General features: G+C 27.9%; 1 protein-coding gene across 2 annotated transcripts in view; it reads left to right on the top strand.

The window, feature by feature from the left end:
* Nucleotides 1-27,984, top strand: part of LOC107447687 (teneurin-m) — a 391,268-nt gene that overhangs the window by 122,572 nt on the left and 240,712 nt on the right. For both annotated transcript variants that reach the window (XM_071178689.1, XM_043040120.2), the window contains exon 3: nucleotides 10,959-11,066. The gene's annotated coding sequence lies outside the window, so the exon portion shown is untranslated. The remainder of the gene's footprint in view (nucleotides 1-10,958; nucleotides 11,067-27,984) is intronic.

Raw genomic sequence — 27,984 nt, 5'->3', positions numbered from 1 at the left:
AGCATTCCAGTGGAAGCACTGACATACATTACAGCATCGTCAGGAGTCTTTAATTTCCTTTTAATATTTTTCCTTTTTAAAAGTTAGGTTACTATTATATATATTTATTTAGGTTACTATATGCTTTATTATTTAGTTTGTCATGTCATGTTAATTATTTTGTTTTTTTTTTCCCGCTGCTTTGTTACTTTTAATATTCTTTTATGAGGTAATAACTTATTTTATTTCATCTTAATATATATATATATATATAGGTTGAAAATACTCATGGTAATTTGAATATGCGTTGAAAATCTTTATTTTTTTTATTTTCACAATTTCCAAGAATGCAACACGATTAAAAATATTAATAAACGCATGTTTTTGAAATTATTACCTAGAAGAAAATGTTATTCCATATACCTGTTAAGTGAAGTGTTACAGCGTTTAAAACGAAGTTAAGTTTGTAAATTTGTCAATAATGATTCGTAAACTGTATATAAGTCAGTTTTGTTCTTATTAATTTAAATATGAGTAATGATGACGTCTTGACGTAATATTATGTTTAATCCTTCAATTTCTTCTTTTTTACCGCAACATTTTGTTCTCTTCGTCTTGTCTACATGTTAGAAAACAGCAAAGATTGCATGTATGCTATCAAAGAGAGATAGAAAATAAATAGCATCAAAATAGGTAAGGTGTTAAGTAGGAAGGATAGCATTTGAATAGAAGAACCACAACACCTAAGCCCGAAAGTAGCAATTAAGCTGCAACAAGAAGATAATTAGTCATAACATTAAATTTAAAGCGTTTGTTAGAGCATATATTGATAACTTAAACCATAACAATAAGCCCATTTCGTGAAATCAGTTATGTAAAACATAAATGATGTTTCCGATATAGGTAAACCATTGAATCAAGAAAAAAATTTATCTACTCTATAATATGGTTCAAGCCGACACTTTTATGACGTTTTAACAAATTTAAGCGATAATATTGTTTAATGCGGTTAAAAATGTTTAACTGAACAGCTCTTCTCCTATCTATTAAATCAAACCAGACTTGTCAATCATGCACAGGATTGGTCTTATGCTTTTTTTTTTGGATGAAAAATGCCGATATTATTCCAATGGGGTGAATTCAAGGGATTCAGTGTCAGTTTACATGAAAAATACATAAATACAAGCTAACTAATATGTTAACCCAAAAACATTATATTGCTAATGTAGTTGAATTTTTGAATATCAACGATGGCTATTTACACTCAATGACCACTTTGCTACAAGAGGCATCTCAATATCCCGTTTGGCCAAATTTTTTCTGGAACTTTACAAGATCTGATTGATTGCTTGTGGGATCTTAAACCATCTAGACCAGAATTTTTTTAAATTTATTTCGCATCCGATCAATGGGGTTGAGATCTAAGGATTTGGAGAGGGGTCATCATAACAAAATGCAAACACTTTTTCCAATGACTTGCAATACAACCAGTATTGCAGAAGGCCTTATCCTGTTGGAAATAACACACGCCATTAGCATTGCGTAATTCACTTGAAATCAACATTATTACAGGATACAGAAACGATGTTTGGGTATGATGTTTTATTCAGACTATTATACACAAAGTAAAGGTTCTAATGAATCCCATCACTATAGCCCTCAAGACGAACTAGCTCATTAGCATTAAACTGGTGCTTGCTGACAATGATCAAATGACTGAAGTTTTACCACTTTAACTGGTTAATTGCCTGCAATGCAATTGCCCTGATTAACTTTTAATGGTCTGGAAATATTATAAGTTTACTTCTAACAAAGTCTAAACTACTTTTCAAGTGCAGAGAAAACTATTAAATATAGAAAAGAAAATATAATTTTAGGGACAGTGCTTATATATAATTTAATTAATTATATATAAAAGTATATTTATATATTATAATAACTTAATTAATTATAATATATTAATTACGCAATTAATTGTAATTAAATTAGTTGCAAATAAGCCACAATAAGTGGAAAAAATAGCAAAATAAATTGTGCGGCTATTGGTATTACAAGAGCAAGTAAGTGTTTTACCCATTTTAAATTATGTTATACTAAATATTATTATTTTTTTATGAGACTAGAATGAATTTTTCTCTTAGATTTCTTTTTTTTTAATTAAAATTGTGAAATACATTTTAAAGCTATATACAATATCTAATATAAAGTTTAGTTTTTTTTATTTATTTGTATCTCTCTGTCATAAGCTTCCGTAGACATTCAGAAAAGAAAAAATGTAATCTAATTTAAAATTAATTAAAAATGTCTAATTTAAAATTATGTATAATTTTAAACTTATTTATTATTTTTTCTTTGTATTATTTTTTTCATATTATTTTCTCTTTGTATTATTTTTTTCATATTATTTTTCCTTTATATTATTTTTTGTTTATATTATTTTAATTTTAGAAGTAAGTAACACTAATTATTTCCAAGAAATATGCAGTAGTAGCATTAGAAAATACACAAAATTTCTATGATTTCTAAAATAAAGATATTCCTTTAAATCTCAATAAAAAGCAGAATAAGTTTTTTTTATTTTTTTTTATCTCTCTATCATAAGCTTCCGTAGAGATTCAGATAAGGGAAAAAATGTAATCTATAGCTGTGTCTTTCTGCTTCTACGCCTCTATTTTTTCCCGCACTTTCCTTCTCTAGATGAGAACAAATGAAAAGGGATTTTTTTTCCTTTATTTTTTTTTTGTTTCGTCTTTGTTGTGTTGTTTTCCACTTTCCTTCTGCCACCGAGGTATTAATTTCTCTTGTGTGAAGATAGAGGATAGATCCAACTGTAGAAATTTATAAGTTCTTCATCTCCTCTATAGATTTTTTTTTCCTTCGTCTTTCTAGATTTTTAGAGATGAGAAAAATATTTCATTAGAAATCTTATTCTATGAAATCTCTGTATTCTCTTTTTTAGGAGAATATGAAAAGGTTTATTGTATTGTCTTTAATATATTTTTTTCCTGATATTTGTGGTGTTTGAAATAAAAATAGGTCATCATTTAGGAATATGACTTTACAGCATCAAAAATTATTGATGTAAACTAAAAAAATATAGATTATATTATGGAAATTAACGTGTTTTTTTACAGTGTAGTTAAATGATGAGGTAAATATTATATTGTAGAGTATAGTATACAAAAAATAATTCCTTTTTACAGTAAATTGTAAAAACGAAGATGTCCAAAATAATATCTATAGAGAACTATGATAACTTTCTTCTTATCCGCTACGACGCCATGACTCTCCAAAATAATGTCAATAGAGCACTATGATAACTTTCTTCTTATCCGTTACGACGCCATGACTCTCCAAAATAATGTAAATAGAGCACTATGATAACTTTCTTCTTACACGCTATGACGCAACGACTCATTTTATTATTTATTTTATTCGATTTCAAAACCATCCATCAAAGTGTTAGGATGGTACAGCAATTAGTGCTTGCAAATAGGGTTCCCTCGAAATCACTGAGTAATCATTCACTGATATTCATTTTATTTATTTTTTACGATAAGAAAACTAACTTTGAATTTACTGTAAAAATTACTACAACGTAAGTGCTATGACTTTATATAATAAATTTTCAAAAATATTCCTTATTTTGTACGTACAAAAATTAATTATCGGAATTTAAAACAGAATGATCCAAATAATACAAAAGAATAATGTGCTTAATGGATAGAAGTAATCAAAGAATTACCTTTTTTGAGATATCTATAAAATCTACCTCCCTTACAGTTTTCATTAAGAATTACAAGTAAAAAATTAAAACTCTTTAAAAGAAGCCTGTTTAAAAAATTTTGCTAATTTATTATTTGTGTCCTTTTTTATTTACACTTAAAGGTTAACAAAGTTTTAACGATAAAATAAATCACACGATGAATAAAAAACTCCTAAAAGAATATTTATTTTATTAATTAAGAATTTGAACAATTAAATATGACTAATAGCGATACAAAAAGGTAAATCTTGATTGTTAATTAAAAATACCATTTCTCGATTCTCTATATTCGTAATAAAATGCTTTTTTTCTCTGTGAACCACCTTTTTGTAATTTGAAACATTTAAAAGCATTTATTTGCTTGAAAGCGAAGTAAAACAAAATAGTGATGTTGTTGAAATAATATAGAAAAAATTTTAATAAATTTCTTTATTTACTCTGATTTAAATTTAAATGCAAATGAAAGAACTGATTTCAATGCAGAATCAACACATTTAATTTACTACTTGCAAGTATGAATATAAAAGATAAATTTAATTAAATTTATCTAAAGGATTTAAATTAACATTTACACTTAAAATATAACTATAAAAAATTACAACTTCTACTAAAATATGTGCAATAATTTAGAAACGCATTTACAAATGTATATCTCGAACAATTATAAATTTTTCAACCATTTTTTATAAAATTTTGTATTGTCAAAAATACAAACCACAAAAACTGCAATAGCTTTTATATCACATACCTAGGGGAGTTTCAATCAACAGCCTAAACTTGTGAAAATTGTAAAGATAAAACAGATTACTTGATTTTGGACGGGAATATAATGACCACAATTCTTATCTCATTTGACTAGAATTCAAGTTTATATGCCCAACAAAAAGTAATCAAATTATGTATATCAACAGCTTGCTTTGTTAAAATATAATAATATTATTTTGTTTTTCATGAATTACGATTTTTTAAACATTGTTGAACTATTTAAATGCACCGTAAGACATTCTGAATCAAATTACGGGATAAAAGTAACGCCGCTTTGTGTGCATTATCCGTGAAATCCATTTTCACCGTTTTTTTACAGTAATATTTATTTAATTGGAGTGATTTAATGATTTTACGGGGATTATTACTGCAAAAAATGAGGTATATTAAACTTTTCGTTCCCTAACATGTTCCAGTAAAAATAGATTTTACGGTAAAAAGTTATCGGCATCTTGAGGGCTGGTATTTTTTACTGGAATTTGAACCAACATTTTTACAGTGTAATATTGGAAACGTTTATGGTTTTTTATTCCAACTTTCAATTTAAAAATTGTTTTAGTTGCCTTATTTATCATTTTTGAACTAGCCTTTTGAGATACCCTATGAATTATGTGTATGATTCATTAACTCTTAAGATAAAAGCATTTTTAACATAATTATATTACGATATTTTTGTTTTAAATTGATTTAACAAAAATATTCATAACCATCTTTATATTAGGTAAACCCATTTAAAATAATTGCTTACTAAGTAACATAGGAAACGAAACAAGCCATGAACAAGATAGTTTATTCCTTTGTAAGATTAATTTTGCAGCAAGCATTTACAACAGGCCATTTCATTCCCAAGAATTGTTAGTAAAATCCCTATTTTAATTATTTTGTGCTGAAAGTAATACTTAGTATTCAGTCTGTGTATTGTCTTAGAACTAAAATTTTTATTTTCATAAAGGAATTATTGCTTCTAAAAATTCCATTGGGAAAACACACATCATTTTAAATTTAACAAAACTGTTATTAAGAAAGACTGACTAATGTTGACCTCAGGAAATCAATGCATAAAGTAGTTTTAATAATAAAAGAGAAAAGTTGTGTGACTTCAGAATCGTTTTTGCTATGCTATAAAAGTTGCAGTAAAAGTACCGGCATTCAAGGTGCCAGTACTTTTTACAATAAAAATCATTTTTGCAGGGACTTGCTAGGGAAAAAATCTGATATACCGTAATTTTTACAGTAATAATTACCGTAAAATCACTGAATCAGTCTAATTAAATATAATACTGTAAAAATTACAGTATAACATTTTAGGGTAGGATGGATTTTACGGATGATGCACTAAAAGTGCCGGTACTTAAGACCGTAAATTGATTTGGAATTATTTTATAGTGTAAAGTAAATTTAGAGAGCAATGCAAGAGACAATTATAACTTTCAATCCTGAAAATTGTTCAAATTTTTAATTTTAACAGTTGAACCTGAGAAAACTGATATTTTCTCGTAGGATTAGCAAATGCAGAATATTCTGTCTTTTTTTCTTTGAAAATGAAGGAAATGAAGTAAAATGAACATTATCAAGGCTAAGGGAATCATATCTTCATTCATCGCCAAGTTTGATATCTACAAGTCAAACATTGGTCGTAAAGAGCTAATGCAATTTCCAACTCTTAAAAAGTGTTCAATGGCAGATATAGAGATTCTCGAAAATAAAATCTTAATTTTTACTGATCACCTCGATCAGTTATGGAATCAAGATTTAAAGATTTGATGAAATTAGAAATTCCGGATTGGATTTTCGATCCTTTCTCTTTTGAAGTTGTGGATAAGCTCACTTCCTCTTTGTAGACTGAGATTTTAGATTTGAAGTATGACTGTGAGGCTAAAGTCGTCTTTAAAAAATACGGTTACGAGTTAGCTTGGGTAAAGCTTATGGACACTTATCCACAATTGTGGAAACAAACTGAGCCGCTTCTCATCTCGTTCCCGTCAACATATTTAGTGGAGAGAGGATTTAGTTCTGTCTTCCAGCTGCTCACAAAGCAAAGAGATAGGTTGGACATTTGCTTCAAAGGAGACCCGCGTTTAAATCTGACGAGCATAAAACCTGACATTCAAGCTTTAACTTGAAATACACCAAGCACAGGGCAGTCATTGAAGTGGTAAAAATGTACTTTCTCCCTCTTCATTTTTTTCTCAAATTTTAGTTGTTAACCTTTTAACTTTTTCTTGATTACATTAAAGTATGAATTTTAAAAAATGTACTTTTGTTTTGATTATTACGTTTTAAATATCATTTCTTTTTGGAAATAGATGCACAATATTTTTTAATTAATAAAAACGACAGGATAAATGTGGCTCCTTATTTGCATTACAATTTAAATTAAAATCAAATAACATAGCATATTTTCAGTGTTTGATTGCTCACAAGCAATAATGAATGGTTTTTTGAGAAAAAAGAGAAAGGGACGATATGTTTCAGTCAACTTCAAGAGGGGGAAGATGGTCCACAAAAGGTTGGGAACCACTGGCCTAGACTTGAATTGGTTTCAGACACCGATATGAAATTGCAGCAATTTTACTAAAGATTCATGGTATTTGTTTTTACACTTTTTTTGCAATGTATGCTCATTATTATTTATTTAAAGACATATCTCATCACAATTTTTTTAATAAAACAAGAATGCAACTTTACGAACAGCTAAAAAAAAACAATGCACCACACAAAATTTGTTTTTCTTAATCTCAGTCCGACGAAACCAACAAGAAAAGAGAGTCTATAAGGAAAATAAAGCGAAAGCACACTCATCCAAGACATCCACAGCGTTTAGTTTCCTTCGCCATTTTTTTCTTATTCCTATTACTATACCACTTTTTCCTGCCGTTCCGAAATGAATTCTTGTTTTGCATCTGGCGGCGACACATGAATTTTCTTGGTGGAAAAGCAAAAGCGTTCAGAGACAACGACACTGGCAAGACAGAAGAAGGGAATGAGAGAAAGAATGTCGAGATAGATAGAAAGAAAGAGAAGAATCCGCTCAAGAGGATTTATGGCAGGAGGCTTGCCTTTATTTTCTTGCCAGATCGTATGCACTGACTTTTTCAGGAAGTATTATTCATGGATATGGCGTTACAGGAAACAAGAATACTCGATCATGTTTCTTTTGGGCTTCTTCTATACATTTTTTTTCAGGTGTTATTATTCCTTGCCTCCTTTGAAAAAAAGGGGAACTCGTTTTCTCTGCTCTGAGCAAGGTGTTGGGTTTAGTACCCAATTTGCAGAAGGCGGGTATCTGGTGGATAGGTCTGGTAAGCTGAGGAAGAAAATAATATGTGGTAGGGCTTTCGTGAAATGGTTTTGCATGTTCATCGCCAACTTGTTTCCTTGCGGTCGAGTTGTTTGGCGATGAAGTTGTAGTGTATATATACGAAAGCTGATAAAATGGATAGTTTGAGACGAAATGGAAAGAATCTTCTCTTACCTTGTTTCAAAGATTTTATTTGTCACATTCTTTTTGAAGTCTTTACTATAACGTGGTAGGAAAAAGGAATTGGTTAGCTTAGATTATGGCTAGTTGTTTTGAAAACCTTTGAGCCGAAAAAAATATTAAACCCCTTTTTTTCTTTTATACACATTTTCCTTAAAATATATGGTCTAAAAGTGAAAAGACAGATTTGGTTAATAAGATAAATGTACATAGAGAAATACAGATTTTACACTTCTTTTGATTTTAATCTAACACGCTTGAATTTGTGTAATTCATGCATATCAATTTTCAAAATACAAAACAATAAATGAATTTCAAAGTTAACGAAAATACATTAAATAAAATTACTTTAGTTTGTGCATGGAGTTGAATACTTAGCTTTTAGTTGAAAAATACTAAAATATAATATATAAAATCTTACGATACTTTTATACTCACCCTAACCAAGTGTTCAGTAATCATCGTTCGTAATATATACTTCTAGCAGCTTTGCCAATAAATCTGAAAACTAAGAATATTAGCAGCCATTAATTAACCTTTTGCTTACTGCTGGTACAACATATGGACCACATGTGATGGTACAACATAGAACACAGTAAGCAANACATCAAGGCCAGTATCATTTTCAAATTCAACTTTAAATCGTTATAATCACCTTTCAACTCATCACACTTCCTTCTGAAATCACACAGGGATTGTTGTTTTTAATCATGACTTCTTCGTCAATATTCCTTGAAACTTTAGTAATTTTTATATGTATATATATTTTTAATTTCAACAACAAATATGATTTTTTCCCCTTTTGATAAGAAGTTTTAAACATTTATAATAAGAGTATTGGTTACGAAAATAGGAAAAAATTTTAAAACAGTTTATTTATTTATTTTTTCAGTGAATTTTAATAACTAAAGTGTAGATAGATATAATAGTTTATTCTTCCTAATGCTTTATTCAAAAACTCTATAGGAAATATAAAAATGTATCTTCAATACTTTCACTGCTTATTTAAAATATATCTTTTCAAAGAAACTCTTTAAAAACCGAATAACAAATATTTAGTAAATTAAATATTTGTCTTGCTGTAACTATATTATTATATAGCTTGCCAAAGTATATAGAAGGTTGAAATTTAAAAATGAAAATTCGTAAAGTAACACATTTAAATTGTATACCTTACTAAATATTAATAATGCTTCGAGTATTTTGAACTAAATTGCTTCCAGTTTTCAAAAAATAACTCTAGCAAACTCTTTTCTTCTATTTTTAATCGAAAATATTAAAAAAAAGGAAGCTTACCATCTATAAAAGCATAAAATGAGGAACAATTAATATTTCTTAAGGTAATGAGGCATTTCTTAAGACATGATTTTTTTTCATTATAGCTTTTATATTCATGAAAATAGTTTCAAATTAGAAAATTTGTAAGACTACAAGTATTCATTATAAAATTTCAAAAATTTAAATGTTTTAACACAAACTATAGTAAAAATCCATGAAGAAAATAGCTCTACTATGAAATTTATAAAGTTCAAGGCTTGCATATTTCAATAATAATAGCGGGTAATCAGAAGATAAAAACTATATATACAATCAAAATACAAAATTGCAATTTTTCTAAAACGCGAATTGAGAAATAAGAAAAAACTTGCAATTATTTTAGTTTATTGAAAATTGCACCTTTAATTCCTTGGCAAAATTTAGAAAACTTGTTTATTTCTTCATTGTGTAATTAGCATAAAACGTTCATTAAAATTCCTGGTTTAAATTTTTTCTCGATTTTTGCGATTTAAGAAACTTAAAAACATTCACAAGAGCGAATTATAAGTGATTCATAAAGATACTTACTCTCTTTCTCTTTCATTCGGAAAAGAAATATAACATGTCTGCTGAACAAAAACCAGAGACTTTTTTCCCCTTAACATTCTTCAATATTTAGCAAATTCATTAAATTTTTTAATAATTAAAATAAAGAATATATTTTAGAACATAATAGATCTAATATAATTTTCTTCAAAATTGCTTAGCATTCCGCAATAAATCTATGAGTTTATTCAATTACTATTATAAAATTATTAATTACTGTAAAGAAACATAAATATATATTTTTAGATTAGAATATTTCAAATTCTATCGAGCATTTTAACAAATAATATACTAAATGATTATGTAAAAAAAAACTATTTCTACTACTCGGAACTCAAATTGTGTGCTAAATGAAAACCAGCTACTTTTTTCCTTAACATTCTTCAACATTTAGAATGCTGAATAAATTACTTAATTACTTTAATAAAGAACTTAATTTTTCTAACATTTAGCAATAAATCTAAAATTATTCAATTACTGCAGTAAAATTATTTATTGCTGCAAAAAAAAACATAAATATATGTCCATGAAATCTCAAATATCTATCGAGTTATTTTAACAAATAATATAATAATTGTATGATATTGGAAAAAAAACTATTTCTACCACTCTCAGAAAAAGCATTCCTCAATATTTTAATAATAATTGCATATAATTAAAAAAATAAGTCTCTGTTCTATCAAAATATAAAAATGCAAATTTCCTAAAGTGCAAATTACGAAAATAAACGAAACCTTAAAATCATTTCAGTTTATTGAAAATCACCCCCATTAAGTTTGATGGAATATTTAAAGAACTTGCTTATTGCTTTATTAAATCGCATAAAACATTCATTAAAATTCTTGGGTTTCCTTTTTTTTTCGTTTTATATGAGGTAAGAAATTGAAAATCATACACACGAGCGAACTAGTTAATCATCCATGGTATAAAAGATAATCGAAGTCTTTGTCTTTCTATTCATAAAGAAAAAGAAAATTAATTTGTATGTTGAATAAAGACCAAAGATTTTTTTCCCCAACATCGTTCAACATTTAGCAATGAATCCATTAAATTACTTAATTACTGCAATAAAGAAACTTATTTTTAATTTTTCTTCCTTTACAGGTGAATTAGTTTCCTAATGGAACTTCATTGTGAAAGACCAAATTAAAGTGTAAGTGAAACAGAATTGAGTTTAAAGAAACTCTTTTACGAACTGTTCTATTCAAAAAAGTAAGCAAATTATTTGAGTTATTCAAAAAAATCTTTATTATGCATTTCCTTTTTTTGTGAATGTCAATAATACTTAAGCACAAAATTTCGTTTGTGCTACGACGTCTTTTTCTATAGATGTTTATTGAAAAGAGAAAAAAAAAGTATGTTTAATTAATTTCTACACTTGAAATATTTGAGGTTGTTTGTAAGGCAAATTGTTATTTTAAGTAAACATTGGCAGCTTTTTAAAATCTGTAGAATAGTAACAACTTTATTTTATTACGAACAACTTTGTTTTATTTATATTGTTTGTAAAAAATTAAACATGGAATTAAATTCAATTTCAGAAGCATATATTTTTAAAAAACTGTTTTTGTTATCGTTTTCCGATAAATTATTTTTTGGATAGTCTTTAAAAAAAATCAAGGATTTTAATAAATTCAGTTATTTTATTTCAAATGTTACAATTATTGAATTCTTACAAACTGGTTTACGCGAAAATTTGAAATTGTTTTGAAAGATTTAAAACTGTTTTATGAGAAGAAAAGATTTACTTAATATTTCCAAATATATGTTTTTCATAAGAATGGTAGAATTTTTGTTATACATTTAGTATGAAGCTAAAACATTTTCTAAAAAAATCATTCCATTTGAGTATGTGTAAACAAAATAGTTGTGTACGAATAGGTAATAGTTTGCATAGTATATTATTTGTTATAAATATATACACTAGTCCTAAAGTTGGGTATGACCTGCTTCTGTGTCAAATCGGAAAATGAATGATTATGATAGAGACAAGAAATGTGCACTAATATGTGCAATAAACATTTTTTTTTCTATGGAATGCTACATGGAAGTTGAAATGAATTGAAACACGAAGATGACTTATAAAAATATGTTAAACAATAGCACACTTGGCAGAACAATACCTTTTAGAATTAGAGAATACAGTATATTACAATTTTAGTAGAAAAATTGTCTCTGAAACTTTATAAGAAAATGAATTTTGGTAAGCTCTACTTCGACATTCTATGCAGCCATTTAAATTGTTGAACACAGAAATGGCTCTTGACGAAACTTTTTTAATGACAGTTGAAGAAAGAAAATAGTAGCAACTTATCTGCTGAAGTTAACCAGAGCATTTTCTATTGTATTCAGGCCTGGAGAACTGACTGGCAAGTTCCTAGCAAATATAATCACATTCAAAGGAATCCTGAACATGAAGTCTTTGTCATTCCCTTCTGTCGTCTATTCAAATGAAAACATATCAAATTAAATTCCCTAAAAAGCGAGAACAGGGCTCCATGAACACATCTCTATGTTCTTATCAGTAACACTTTAACAAGCACAAAAGATCATACGGCCATTACACACGATGACTGCCCAGATTATTACACTTTTACTTCCAAAATAACAGATTCCATAATAAAGACGGAATCAGACATTGAAAGGTATTCTTTTACCCACCCTAGAATATCCACAGGTAGTGTTGGTACAGAGTTACGTTTAACATATACAAGTGTTTTTATGTCAATTTAAACTCGAATTTTCAAAACAGAATAATTTGTGTTAATAATGTAATGGACTCCGGATATGTTGTTTTAAGGGGAGGGGAAGTATGCAAGTATAGAAATTTCTTAAAACCTTTAAATCATGTTTTAGAAGTACTTTGTCCAAGACTAAAAAAAAATTACTTGCTATGAAACATTTTAAGCTAAAAGAATTATACACTTTATTGCTCACTTTCAAATAACTGCTACAAAAAGTATTCTATATTACTTTCAAAGAATTCCTGAAACAATGTTTTTCAAGCATTTTTTAAATGATTATTAAAGAAACCATTGCCAGAATTGAATTTAAAAATGGAACACGTGGATGTGGGGATGATAGCTATCAACAGTGTCAACCTTCATCTATGATAAGGTACCCCAACATAGAATCGAGTTAACATGTCTTACATACAAGTGAATTGGAATTGTATTTCTGTAATGGTAGACACACAACAGTGAGCTAATTAAGTTCCAAACAAAACATAGCATTTTTTCCCGGAACACAAAAATCAGTTCGAATCACCCTATCCTCTTTTAATTCCACATTTTTAATAAAATACATTTTTTTTAAATTGTAATAGTTTAAAGTCACTTTTTGTTAAATTGCATCAAAATTTTAAATCTATATTTTTTTTTACTACTTTTCTCAAAATATTATTAGTTTGAGGGTTAAATTTAAATCAAGGGGTAAAGAATTTATAAAAATCAAAATAAAAAATTACATATAGGGATTAAAAATTAAATCTGTTCAAGTAGCTTTATTTTTAACATTTGTATTTTTAAATAAACAACTGAAACTAGTTAATCTCACAAAAAATGGCGCTGTGTGGTGAGTTTTAAATTTTAAAGAAATCTCTGTAAATTCCAAGTATTTCATGTGGATTTTTTTCAATGTAACAAGTTTAAAATAATTCATAAAAACATTTTAAAAGAACATATAATATCATGTAACATTTCGCTAAAAGAAATTTAACGTAACTTACTACTAAAAATATGATTTTTTTTAATGTCGGAGTTATAGTTTAAGCAAGGCAATAGAAGCCTCTTTTGATGATTATTTTTCATAAGCTGACCTTATTCATTGTGGGGTTTTATTTGTTAGAATATTCTAAATTGCTGGTTTTATAGCTTATTCTCTAAGGTTTTACAGTTGGAATAGATTTTATTACTGTTGGTGCTTTTACTAAATACCACAAAAAAATGAGTATACTTCATACTTTAAATTTTCCTTCTTACTATTTTATTATCTCCTTCAAACTGATAACCTAATGAATGTTATATAAAAAAGTGGAAATAAAAGTATTCTAAAATAAATATGAAACTAACTAGTTATCCGTAAAACTTTTCTAAAACTTACACCATCAAGATTTGAAAAATGTTTTTGCGTGCAAAACAGGTTGCAATAAGTTTTTTATTAAAATTTTAAAAATTAAAGAAAGAGATTTAATTTTATTCAAATTCACTGTATTGAACAGTGTATTTAATTAAAAAAAATTGCGTGTGTATAAAATTAAATATACTGTCTTAATTTATGGAAAGCAAACAGCTTAAATTCCATGCCGTTTTCAAGCGAAAAATATTTAAAAAAAATAATAATCCCTCTTAGAATATATCTCTTACTCTTTTAAAATAGAAAAATTCTTTTTAACTTAAAATAGATTGTGATTAGATGTTCCATTTATTAGCTTCTTTCTTTTACCAGAGAAAAAAAACTACTGTTGTTTAGTTATTCCAAGTCAATATAACTTAGTATTTCGAAAAATAAAATCTACTTAAAATATTTACTCAAGTTTAAATAATCTTCGACGGAGAATAGAAAAAAAATCACAAATGGAAAATATAATGAATGAGAAAGATCAAAAATATTTTTAAAACTCGCTTTCAATCAAATACCGATGGGGAAACGGAAAAAAAAAAGTTTGTTCCATTCTTAAAAAAAATCTTATTACGCATATATTGTGAGGTTGCCTTTTTCGCTTTTACCTCAATATCCCGCGAGTTATTTTAAAATTCCGTTTGCTGATTTGGTATTCAAATTAAGATTATGGGTTTTTGATCGTGCTGCCCCCTGTCCGCCCTAATGCTTCTCCCTTGAGGTCACGTGACAACGTCTTTGCATCCTACGGGACTACATAGATTTGAGTACACTAAATATTCCTCATCAAAATAAAGGTAAAACGGTATTCGGATATTCACAACCCCTTACTCCCCCCGCCCCCATATAAACTGTCTCTCCCCCGTCATTCTTTTTATGAGACAGGGTGGGGGGCAGGCAAGAATTTGATGACTTTTCAGTAAATATATCCTGATTTTTAAGATTTTTATTCCAGATTTCATAAACTTCCCCCTTTTTTTTGTTTGAAGTGTTACGACAATTTCCATTTCACTACGGATTTTTTTTTTTTCAGAATTTTATTTTTTTATTACTTTTTATTTAATTTTTACTGATTTTGGAATACATTAAGGAATGTAAGGAGAAAAGGAAAAATCGTTATTTTCTGAGAAACTGAAGGATTTGAATTAGTTTTTTTTTCTCTGTGATTTAGAAAATATCTGTTTTTGGATATTTTTAAAGGGATACGGAGATTAGAACAAAGGTATTCTTGGAGATATAATATATTAATAAAAGATGCTAGCTTGATATTATTTCCTTGAATTAATAGTTTTAATAAATGCGTTACTGATATGAAAATAACAGTTACTTGAAAATTTGTTAAAACAAGAAAATGAAACATTTGTTTTCTAAAAAAAAATTGAGATTAAAATAAAAGTTTAATTAAAACTTATAAATAACCCTGAAACGTTAAAGCATTAACTTTTAAATTTTGTAAGTTTTGAAAAATATATTAAATTGTTTAAAAAATACCCCTAATGTGTTTTTAAAAATTCAATCAGTATTTATATAATTAATTAAATTGTTTTTACCATAGTTTAGCTGGAAGGTAAACATACAGGTAAGTTTTGCATCGAAACAAAATGCGTAATGTTTTGTATTTACGCAACTAGGAATTAAATAAGCCCAAACAACACTAAAGATTCTAACTTCGTCAATTTTATTTTCATTTAATGACCTTATTTTTTAAAAAAAAATATGTGATGTGCAAAATCATAACAAAAATAATAGCGTCTCCCAATAGCCACTATCTTGATATATTTGCCTTATTGGATTGAGGATAATATAGCTTTAATAGTTTAAAGTAATGTTTTTTAACTATATTTTATCTATAAAAAAACAACTTTATCTATACCGATTAACCAAATGTTTTCTCAAAACAGCCTTTTTATGCTCTAATGATAGATAGCTTCGTCAATTTTAATTCGATTTTATTACCTAAATTATTCTTCTCAATTTTACAATTCTTCATTGTAAAAAATGCATGCTCAAATATCATAATACATTCTTCATTTTTGACGGCTTATCTCGTTACTTAATCTTTGATCATGTAGTCTTCATTATGCTTTCGTCATTCAAGTTATCAATCTCCCACAATGCTTTGCAATGAGGTTTTGAGTTGATGGCACATTTTTGTCATGCATTTGATGTTCGCGTTTCGTCTCAAATCACGTGATTTCGACACGAAATAATTCTCAAAACTAACAAAATACAGCTCAAGGATTGCTGAATCGTCAAAAGGGAGATTTTTATTTCTGAGAGTGTTTAAATAATCTAAAAATTATTCTTTTTCACTAAAGCCACTTAGTTTTATAATTATCTCATTCATTGGATGTTACTCTGGAACACAACTTTATTTTAAAATTTCGCTTTTAGAACAGTATATGTATCTACAAATAACAATTTATTTACAATATTAATATACAAACCCATATTTATATATAAAACCTTAAGACATTTTCTCAAAACATCACTTTTATGCTCTCGTGATTGATAATTTTCTCAATTTTAATTCGATTTTATTATTTATTTAAGAAATTCTTCACAATTTCACAGTTCTTTAAATCATTTAAAAAATTTACGTATCTCACTTTCCCCATAGAGTTATATTTATCGCATTTAGTGGAGATTACTCTTAAACACAGTTTTAAAGATTTGTTTTTGAAAAAATTATTTTCGTACATATAAACAAAATAAAAGCATATAATACGGAATTTTTCATATTTATTTCGACTCAAACTCGATAATTAGAAAATATCAGTAAAAACTTTGATTTTCTGTTTCCTATCCTTCATTTAATTCTTCATATTGTTTTATTACAATTGTAATTCGATAAGTAATTTCTATTCAACTAATTTGAATCAAACTACTTACGATAAACAGGCAATCTAAAGTGCCAATTTTAATAAACTAATCCAAATTTCTGTTTGAAACAACCCTGCCGAATCACTCCAATTTAGGGTTTAAATTAGAATTGAAATCGCTTATTCACTATCCAACTTAAGTATAAATCCAGTAAATTTAATCTTATAAAGTGTTATCAACACTTAATAATTATATCTTAATCGAATGAATGATTTGAACATCTTCTTAAATTATAGAAGCTAAAATTGCTTTATAATACCATTATTTTAATTTGAGTAAATGAGCAAATTAATTGAAGTGTCCAAATTTGAAATCTAAATCTCTATCATTTGTCAACATGTTGGGGTCGCATTAAACAACATTCTAGACTGTGAGCATAAACCTTTGAATATTTGAAATTCTAGTAAGCGCAGGAAGCTGTACAATCTAAACTAGCCCTCGGATAAATTTATAACTATTAAGCTTACGTAGATTATTTCGCTTCCTCTTGAAAGGGTTGGGTACATTTCAAATACTAGTTATTATTTCAATCGTACACTGAACATTGTAACATTCCATTTTTTTCACAGTGGCAACTGTAGTAATTGAATTTCAAACACATATTTTGGAGAAAAACAAACTGGTTATTTGGAGGATTAATTTATTTTGCTCTTTAAATTTAATATGTCTTCTATTTGGTTTCAGAATGATTTCATTCCTTTTGGCATAAATTCTGTAATGTTTTACTAGTTTTTATTTCGTCACATATACACTATACTTGAATCCCGGAAAAAATGAGGATTCTGTTAATTCTGCATTCCTTTTTTATTGAGTTTTTTCTTGCAGATATACTGGAAAATGTAGGCGTACCAATTTTTTATCATAGTATCAGCCATATTAACTGGATTTCAAACACATATTTTTTTTTGAGGGGGGGAGGGATAAGCAGTTTATTTGGAGAGTTAATTCAATTAGTTCCTAGCATTTAATATGGTTTTAGAACTAGCTTCATTCGTTTTGACATAGATTTCATGATGCTTGAAGGGTTTTCGTCTCATATATATACAGTATACTTGATAAAATGAGGATATTTTTTCATTTGCATTTCCTTTTTAGTGAGTTTTTGCTAGCAGGCATTCTAAGAATCGGGATCATAAACTTTTCCGAGTTGCAGATTTAAAAAAAAATAATGCTCCGTAAATATAAAATATTACGTTTATAGACGTTGTATTTAGAGTATGTGTAATGCAAACAATTCGTTGTTTCGTGAAGAAAATTTTGTCTTAAATTTTAAAGACTGTCTTTACTTACTTGAAAGTTCTTCGTGGGCCAAGGTCTCCTTTAGAATATTTTTTACTTCCGTTTTTTTCCTCAGTAGGGAGTTCCAATAGTTCACTCTTGATGCTTGCTGTTTCATTAACAACTTTAATTTCGAGTCCATTATATTATTATATATTCGAGTTCATTATTCGTGTACATTTAATTTCCAGTCCATTATATCGAGATTCGTTATTTTTAAAAGTTACAGATTTTCCATAAAATGTTAAGCATGAAAAGTTATTTACTTTTAAGAAAAATCCAAAATCTAGATTACAAAAAATATTAGCCAACTTCTTTACAAATTTAGCAAAAATGTCTTTTTACTTACGCCACTTGGGTGTATTTCTGTTTCTATTGATTTTTTTAGTGACATTCCCTTTTATTTCGCAACGGAGTCTTATGATTGATCTCAAATCCTTACTAGAATTTTAGCACTATCGTTAGAATAGGAACTCGAATGTATAACACAATACAAATATAACCAAACTAACTTTTACTTTATTAATATTTCTAGTAACTAATATTAGTACTTAAATTTTCTAATAGAAAGTGATATCAGTCTAAACACTGTTTTTATAGTCACTTGAGGAGAGTTCAGTTAGCATTTATAAATGAAGAAGAATTATATATATTTTTTTATTTATTGAACTAGTAGTTTAAATTATTTTTCTAATAATAAATATGCACAGTAACGAATTTCTAAATAACATATTTTATAATCTGCAAGACGTATTTAAAAAAAATTAAATTGCCTTATATGTCAATATTGCTATAAGACACTTACAAATAATAGTTTAGAACATAGTTCAATATAATTTAAAATAAGATTTTATTACGATCACAGTTATTTAAATTGAAGTTGCAAAAAGTCAAAATCTAAAACTAAATATAATAGTTTCTTTTGGAATTAGTTTATTTTCTCTTATTTAATATTATACGTCAATTGAATTTGATTTGTATAAAATTGTTTTGCTAGCTTATGTTCGATAACACAGAATTTGTTTATTTAATATTCCATTATAAATTTTGAAATGTCTTTAATATTTATATCGCCTAAATTCATTTCAATCCTAATATAATACTAAATTGAACTATATTATATTTATTCAGTTTAAATATATGATACTATGGCTTAACTGTAACAGAAACATGTCTAATTTAACACTTCATTAAGGTTTCAAAGCAAATTGGTACCTTATTATGGTTTGAAGAGCCAGCACTACAGTTCAACGTTGAACTGATTTGATTGAGAGGGTAGTTTTAAGACACATTATACTAATATATAACATATTTATTTAGTAATTTTATAGCATATTGCATACAATATTCGTTAATAAAATTTTCGAGAATGTTAAATTTGTTTACTTTCTGTATTTTTCAACTATGTGTAGTGTGTTGTGTGATGTCACTTTTATAATTTCTATAAATATCTAATGCCGTCTCTCTTAGAAAAACGTTTTTTGATGAGAGAAATAGTCATCAATAATAGGAAATAAATAATAGAAAATTTTAGGAAAATTGTTTATTTTCTGTTTCGAGTTTAAAGTATTGTTTTCAAATTAAAAATCAAGAAAAGTTATTTTTTATAAATTACTTATTGTAAATGAATTTTTCTGAGAAATTTCCAAAAAATTTAGTACTTTCTGTACAGATTTATTCTTTCATTTCACTGAGAAATAACTCCAAACGGACTTGGAAAAAAGAAGGGTTATTATATATTATGTATAACTTATTTACATTACGTATTTTGACCAATATATACCTTCTTTTTACATATCCAATTTTTTTTACCATGCAGAATTTTTCAGGCATCCCAAAAAGGAGAGACGATTAGAGAAACTAATTAAATAAAAAAGAGATGCCGCATAAGCGTACAGTTCACCAAATAAAGAAATTTATTATACCTTTATTTCAAAATTAATTACAAAGATTAACTACAGGTGGCGCTGGTGGTGGGTGAAACTATATCGTAACACTATTTCATCTATAGAATCTACACAGCTGTACTTAAAATTTTCTCTTCAAATCGTATAGCAGTTGATAAATTATATGAGTAATTTTAAATCGCGTTTTCTAAGCAAAACGCAGCAGACTACGTGTTGGTTTTTTAATATTCTTCCACATTTCTTTATTTGATTTTTAAATGTATAAATAATTTTTGAAGAAATCTTTTCTTATACCTTTTCAACATTATTGCAAAATTTTTTTTTCACTTTTTTTCTTCATATATAATTTACTTTACATTATATATCATTTAAATATAGTAATTACTTGAACTACTCCGTGGTTGTTCTAATGAACTCTAAACACTTTAACCAAAAATCAATATTATAAGGATCTTGATGTTTTTATGCATTTTATTGAAAGCATTGAAGAAAGACCATTCAGAATTTAACTGTTTCCTACTAAAAAAAAAATTCTAAGTAGTCAGCAAAAGAAATATCCCTCATTCATATCTCACGCCACGTTCATGCATTTTTTTTGTCCATACATTTTAGCTCCATCATTCTCTCATACTGTGGCTATAAGAAACCAATGGCATTCTACTTTTAGACTTGCAGATATAAAATTGAAATCTGATCGGAATATTCAAAAAGAAGCAATTGCTGGAGACATTCCCTTTTCCGTTTTTTTTCGTTCACCAGACGGAATGAACGATCAAAAGGGGGTGGTCGAATATTCTCACATTCGCATCTTTAGCCCGTCTGATATTTTCTCTGAATATTTTCCAACACATTTCCTCTAAACAAAATCAGTCGTTTGGTTTTTTTTCACCAGCTCAATGTGAGATTTTCGCTCGCACGCGTTGCGCGTTTATATCAGTTTTTTTATCCATTGACATCCGGTACAGTTGCAGCGTTAAGTGCTTTTGCTTTTTCTTTCTTACTGATTTGGTTATTTCAGTTCTTTTTTGTCATTTATTTACTTATGCTTCCATCTCCGATTTATTTTTATGTTGGTGAAAACCATGAAATATTGCGAAAAAGAGCCATGTTTTTACTTCATATTTTCTTAGTCAGATTTCTGTTCCCTTTTTGTTTTATTTAATTATTATTTTATTGCTATTTTATTAAATTTTTATTTAATTTAAATACTAATGTGTTTAATTATTATTAGTGAGTTGTTATTGTTTTAGTTGAAGTTTCTAATGTTTTATTTTCAGAAATTCCCTGACCCCTTTCCAAAAACCCCTCGATGTGCACCCTAGATACACCTTATTTAACGAAATGAAAAGTTCGTCTTTGAAATCAAATATTAAAATAATATGTGAATAATTTTTTTTTATTTATCTGCATACGTTCTCTTTTTTAAAAAAAATCAGCTGATGATGTCACTAAATTTAATTTAATTTACATAATTTTATTTTAATTAATTTGAAATTTACATATATGTATTAATAGTTTGAATGCCGAAGTCATAGCAAAAATATATTCACAAATATATTTCAATACTGTGAGATACCTTGGTATGGTCAAATTTAGATTTGGTTAGGTTCAAATATAAAGCCAATTGGACTATGACATTATTAATGAATTCATGAATTTATTATTTTAAATTTTGAGGAATATCTGCATACTTCATACCACTAGACTGCAGTCTGCTTTTATCTATAGAATACTTTGCTTGCATGTATAATAAAGAAAATCATAATTTTTGCAAGCATAGAATCAATAGTAATTGTTGGTTTCTTTGTTAAATTAATATTTAACAAAGAGAAAATTATAACTTTGCATATAAAAATGAAGGTGGTAAAAGCGAAAGACGTATATCTTATTCTAACAAATTAATTGGCATTGATATTTTTAATCACATCACCATAAATCTTCGATAATGCTTCGTCAAAGTTTGATAACGATAAACATTTTGATCATTTTTACACTTCAATATTTTTCTACTCCAGTTTATTATATTTATAACTCTGTATACTGTTCAATACTTGTGCACTCATATGGTTTTTACTATTTATATGTATATATGTAAACTTAAAATGGAGATGTTATAGTGACAAAGTGGCACAAATATCCTTTCTTTTCTGATAGGCAGATTAAAAATAAAACATAAAATTCGGCAAAGTAAAGTTTTTAACTATACTGCTCAAATAAACTACCTCAAAAATAATAAAACTTAAAGATTCTAAGTAATGCATTTATTCGATTGAGAGTTTTATGGCAATACACTCAGAAAATCTTCAAGCAAAATTTCGCCACTTATTTTTCCCTCCATACATCACATAACCGTATGAGTAAAACGGTATGGGGAATTTATTAACTTACATTGGTAGAGGATCTCTTTTAAAAGGGAATACCCATCGAAAGCTCTGCACAATCTTACAAAAATAGGATTTCTTATAAGAGTAGGCTGTATGCTTAGGAGTATTTATTTCTCCTGCATCATTAGAGACGAAAGCCAACTGTTCCGTTACGTTCTCCCACTGAGTCAAGAAGGAAGAAGCCCTTTGAGCAAAAAGAACTCCCAAAAACATTTTTCTTGTTAAAGCTCACCAGCCGATACCTAAGGAAACATACACTTTTGTCGTTCTTTGTTGAAATCGTAACCCCCCAATGAGATAGGGGGATGTATTAAGAGATATATAGAAGACGATTTTTTTTTCTTTCAAGTTTTCATCGTAAACGAGTCACATTGAGTCTCAAGTTGTTTTATTCAGGTAATTCTGAGTATTTGAATTTCTTAGGCTTTTAGCTAGAATTGCAAATACGACTATCACGTTGCACGCTCTGTGATGGCTTAAATTGGTTGTTGATATTTCTCAAGCATCAGTTTTATATATTTATGGACTAAGGATACTGATCGTTTTCTTCTTTTTTTTTTCTTTTTTTTTAAATTAGAGCTGTTTTGAGATGAAGAATTTTGAGTGTTTGGTTATTTGGAAGCAAAATATTTTCTTCAAAATTTAATTCCTTAATTTTGCTGCATATAATGTTTCGTTATATTTCAACGTCAGCTTAGCATTGGTTAAATTAATATGAAATACTTATAAGAAATACTTATAAAAATACTTATGAAAAGTGCTGGGTATTTTCGCAAATGTATTGTTGTAGGTTAATATGTTTCATGAATGATGCGATGAATAAGTGCAGTTAAATTAAGTTACAAGAAAGTTAAGTTAGTTAAGTTGAACGAAAACTTAGAAGAAAGGATTAAAAATGTTTTCAGTTCATTTTTATGAAACTTTGATTTAAAATAAGAATAAAAATTTCAGATTGCAAAAGCTTACGGAAGGAAAAATAAAACATCACTTTTGTTACTACAATTTTATGAAGCTCAGGAGCTGGAAACATATTATTCTTATCCGTTGTGTTTACGTAAATGATTTTAATCTACATGTATAGTGTTTAAGTGTTTCCGATTTTCATCATAGTTTTCGTCAGTTTTCATTGTCATAATTCAGTTTTAATCCTCAGAAAAATCATTTTGAAAAATTTTCGGACGTTATTATGTGTTAAGTCCATAAGTCATATGATTTCGTCGTTTTTTTTTTCTTTTTAACAAAATTTAGAACTATTTTGAGATGAAGAATTTTGAGTGTTTCGTTATTTGGAAGCAAAATATTTTTTTAACGTTTAATTCTTTGTTTTTATTGAAAAAGAGGTTTCATGATTTGTAATTAAGCGCATTCATAATTTAGTTCATTTTATGTATAATTTAGTTCATTATATGTAATATGAAATTTAGCATATGATTAAATTATGCATACTTATAAAATGTTCAGAGTTTTTTTTTTTAAAAACAAATTTGCTGTAGGAGGTTTATATGTTTCACATATGATATGTTTGAATTCAAAATAAGCTATGAAAACTTACAGAAAGGTTTTAAAAATCTAAATTTCAGTCCATTTCTATAAAACTTACAGCAATGATAAATATATATATATATATATATATATATATATATTAGCATTTAATAGCTTATAGAAAGAAGAATAAAAGATCCCTTTTGCTACTCAACTTTTAAAAAGCTCACAAGCTGGAAAAATACTACTTTGATTATTTGTATTTACGTAAATGATTTTGATCTTAATGTACATGCGTTTTAATGTTTCCGATTTTCACCGTAGAAAGAAAAAACAATTTGGACGATATTGTGTTTAAAGTAATTTGATTTTGATAAAAATCAACTAAATTTAGTTTTATTTTATTTTATTTTTTCAAATAAAGAGGGATATATCCAATGATGTACGCTTTGTTCTATGATTATATTTCTACAAAAAAAAATTTAATATTTTTTTAAAGAAAAAAATTCGCAAATAGATGAAATAATTCTTACTTTTAAAGAGTGTCGTTGGTTTACTATCAAGTTTAACTCTGTTCTTTTATAAAAAAATGCCATTTTTAAGTGTCCCAAAGTGTACTCAAAAAGGAATTCCAAATACCCTCAGAGCAAACCAAATTTCAACTAAACCAATTTAGAGTCATTTTGGAAATTTATTTGTTTTAAAAAAAGGTTGCTTGTTTTAAATCTCAAAAAAGACTAGCTCGATTCCGACCAAACCGCTCCGAATTCCAATCGAATAAATTTCGGGGACTCTCTGTATGTATGCAATATTATATAATTTCCGTTTTTAAATATCACGAAATTTACTCAGAAATTACTTGAATTCCCTTTTTTCCATTAAAAAAAACAGATGAAATTCTCCTCCGTTTGAATCTCAACTTTTCGAATGTAAAAATTTTCAATTTCCAAGTAATCTAAGCTCAATACACTTGTCAACACTTGGTTCCCACAAACTGCATAAAAAAGCTTCCAAGTCATACGAGTCAGTCTCCTGTTATTCGGTATGCATGAGCAAGCTAATCCTATTCATATTAGCATAAGGGAAAATCTATTGGGGGCGTTAGAAACCCTATTCTCTGTAAGTCTTCAGGGGTTTGGTGATCAGTGGGGTGGAAAAGAAATACAATTTCCTTTTAATCTACCCAGAAAACGAAATTTTATTAAGCGCCCCCTCCCCCCTGTTTCCGAAAAACTCAGCACTTCTTGAAAATGCATGCACTGATGTCAGAAAAAGAACTTGATTTATTTTCTTGAACTTCATCTAGGTTTTGCAAAATAAGCTTTTTTCTTTCCTTTCTTGGAAAAGAAAATGATCAAAATGTTTTAGAGACAACTTTAATTCTTACGTTTATGCTAAACTCAAGGTGGAGTTTTAAAAAATTATTTTTAGGTTTGGAAAATAATCCATTGGATCATAAATTTTGTTATTAGCATATTCATTAAAATTGAAATAACATAAGCAGGGTGTTCTGTAGTCACTACCCTAAAAATATATTTATAAAATACTCCATAAAAATAAAATAAAAATTTCCACATTAGGGTTCGTAAATTAATAGATAAGTTCGATGTGATAAAAGCTTTACCAAATCTGACGATCTATAGTGAGATTAATCATGAATCTTGTTTTAAAAACATTTGATCCCATTTTGATTGATTGATAAAACTAAAACGCTGTATAATGGTATTATTAGATAAAAGTGTACATTAGTGTAGAAGTTGGTCTTTGGTATTTTGAGCCAGAATTAGGAGCTCACATTGCAAAAACAATAAATTCAATAATAAAAATTATCAAATATTAGAAGAGTTGAAAAATGACAGCTCCGTATGAGCGCTAAAACAGTTCTGCGGTTAGGGGTGGGGCGCTGCTGTTGTGCTAGGATGTGTATTTACACATTAGTGCACATTAGTAATGTCAATTAAAGTTAGAGTCAATTAGTAGTGTACATTAAAGAGCAATTATTAAGGAACACATTTTCTCTTTGTTGATTAAAAAAATTAATGCTATTTTCCCTTTTAAGGTAAAGTCTGCAATAGTAAATCTGTTGTCAACATGATCTATTAACGGCTTCGTTTCCCGCAAAATCATTGTAAATTAATTTGAAATTTTTGTAAATTCAAAAACTTTTGAAAACAAGACCACTTTAAAGCCGGTATATCCATTTTCAACCTGTTATCAATCGTTGAGGAGCTTATCAGTGATAGGTTGGTTTGTGAATCATACAAATCATTATTTGTTTCATTCGTTTTCCTAACAGATATTTAACTTATGTTTACTAGCTAACCTAAATTTTATGTAACTGTTAACTGCTCTGCTTAAACATAGCATAGTTAATTAGCGATTATGTAAGTAACGAGCAAGGAAATGGTTTCTCGGTTTGTAAACATGTGAAAAGTGTACAATTTTTGGAAAACACAACAAAAATTAAATAAAACATAGAATAAAATAACATGTATACAATTCCATTTTATTTAATTATTGCTACCCAAACTTCGTAATGTGTTTCAAACCTTTAAAATTCTGACAAATTTGAGACTTTGGTTCAATTTTGGTTACAGCTGTTCTAAAAACAAATGGAGAATGACACACATTTGTTTTAAAAGAGGATAGTGCCACGCGTTATTACAGAATAAAATAAATTATATACGATTCTATTTTATTTAATTACTGCTACCCAGACTTTGCCATTATTTTCAAGCTATTTGTTTAATTCTTACAAAAGTGAGATTTAGTTGCAGTAACAACCTATATCTGTTCTAAGAGCAAAGAGTGTCACGCGTTATTGCATTTGCTCCACCCCATGATCGCTCAGTGACGCATGTCTTCTCAATGATGCAACTCAATTCAACTCCTCCCCCGACATCAAGCTCCAAAGAAGAACAAAAAAAAAGAACAAAAAAAGTCCAAAATAATCTAAAACGATCACGTCAAAAACCCGCTTTTCAACACATCGTATGGAAAGTGTCCAAGAAGCCTAATGCGATTTCGTCCGTTGCTTAATCCAATTACATTTTTTTCCTTTTTTACGAAACTGTTGGTGGCAACACTGTCATTCCCTTTCGTTTTGTCAGCGGGTGTCACATCTGGTGCCTTGTCCTTGTACAAAGCAACCATGCTTCATCGAAGGTGCTTTTATTTTGCAGAATGGATCCAACCTACAACTTGAACTTGTCCACCATTCCCCAAACCATCTTCACTTTCATTGGTCTTGATCCATTTGTCACAATTGGCGATGCTGCGCCTCCTGTAAGCTCTATTGTCCTTAATAAGGCTGTGAATAATGCTAATGCTGCGAATTGCAGGGGAGATTTTGTGCTTACTGTTGCAGTTTTACCCTCGTGCCGGAACCCTAAAGCGGAAAACGCATGGGGTGGATAATAATTTTTCCCTTTGGGTTTTCCCGCCAGTAGAGATGATGAGAAAGATTTCCTAAATTCGAAGTACTAATTTCTTTCATTTTTTCCCTTTTAAAGGATGTTAGCCTCCCTGCTGTTAAAGTTTGGAAAAACCAGCTTTAATATTTTCGATAATATCTGAAAATATTAAAAAATCAGTATAAAATCTGAAAATATTAAAAAAATAATAGGCTAGCAAAAGCATGAATAAAGTAAACTTAACACACAAAGAGAAAAAGGCAGACGATAAAATTAGAAGACCGTTTTAGAACAACAGAAAGTTGTTTTTTTTTTTTTTTTTTTTCAGAGATTAGTTTTGTTTTGGAATTTGAGTTTTCTTATAACTCGCTACGGGTTTTTCTAGTTTGTTTTATAATATTTTAATTATCCCGTTACGGGTACTTCATATTTGTTACTGTTTGTGTTTGTGAGTAAAAGTTTTTTTGTAAGAAACAGAACTGTTATTTACATAGCTTGATACGTTACAGCAGAAAAGCTATAAGTTCTATAATTTCGGGAATTTGTAATTTTTTTTCCTTCTCTTTTTAAGGATATTGTCTCCGATTATTATATATAGAAAATCTGCTTTCCTATTCTCTATGTAAAGTAAATTGAAATTAACTTTTAACTTTTACTCCAATTA

This window comes from Parasteatoda tepidariorum, chromosome 3, assembly GCF_043381705.1.
Source record: "Parasteatoda tepidariorum isolate YZ-2023 chromosome 3, CAS_Ptep_4.0, whole genome shotgun sequence".
In the NCBI taxonomy this organism is placed as follows: Eukaryota; Metazoa; Arthropoda; class Arachnida; order Araneae; family Theridiidae; genus Parasteatoda; species Parasteatoda tepidariorum.
Note: the sequence above shows the minus strand (reverse complement) of the source record. Positions and strands in the feature narration are given on the sequence as shown.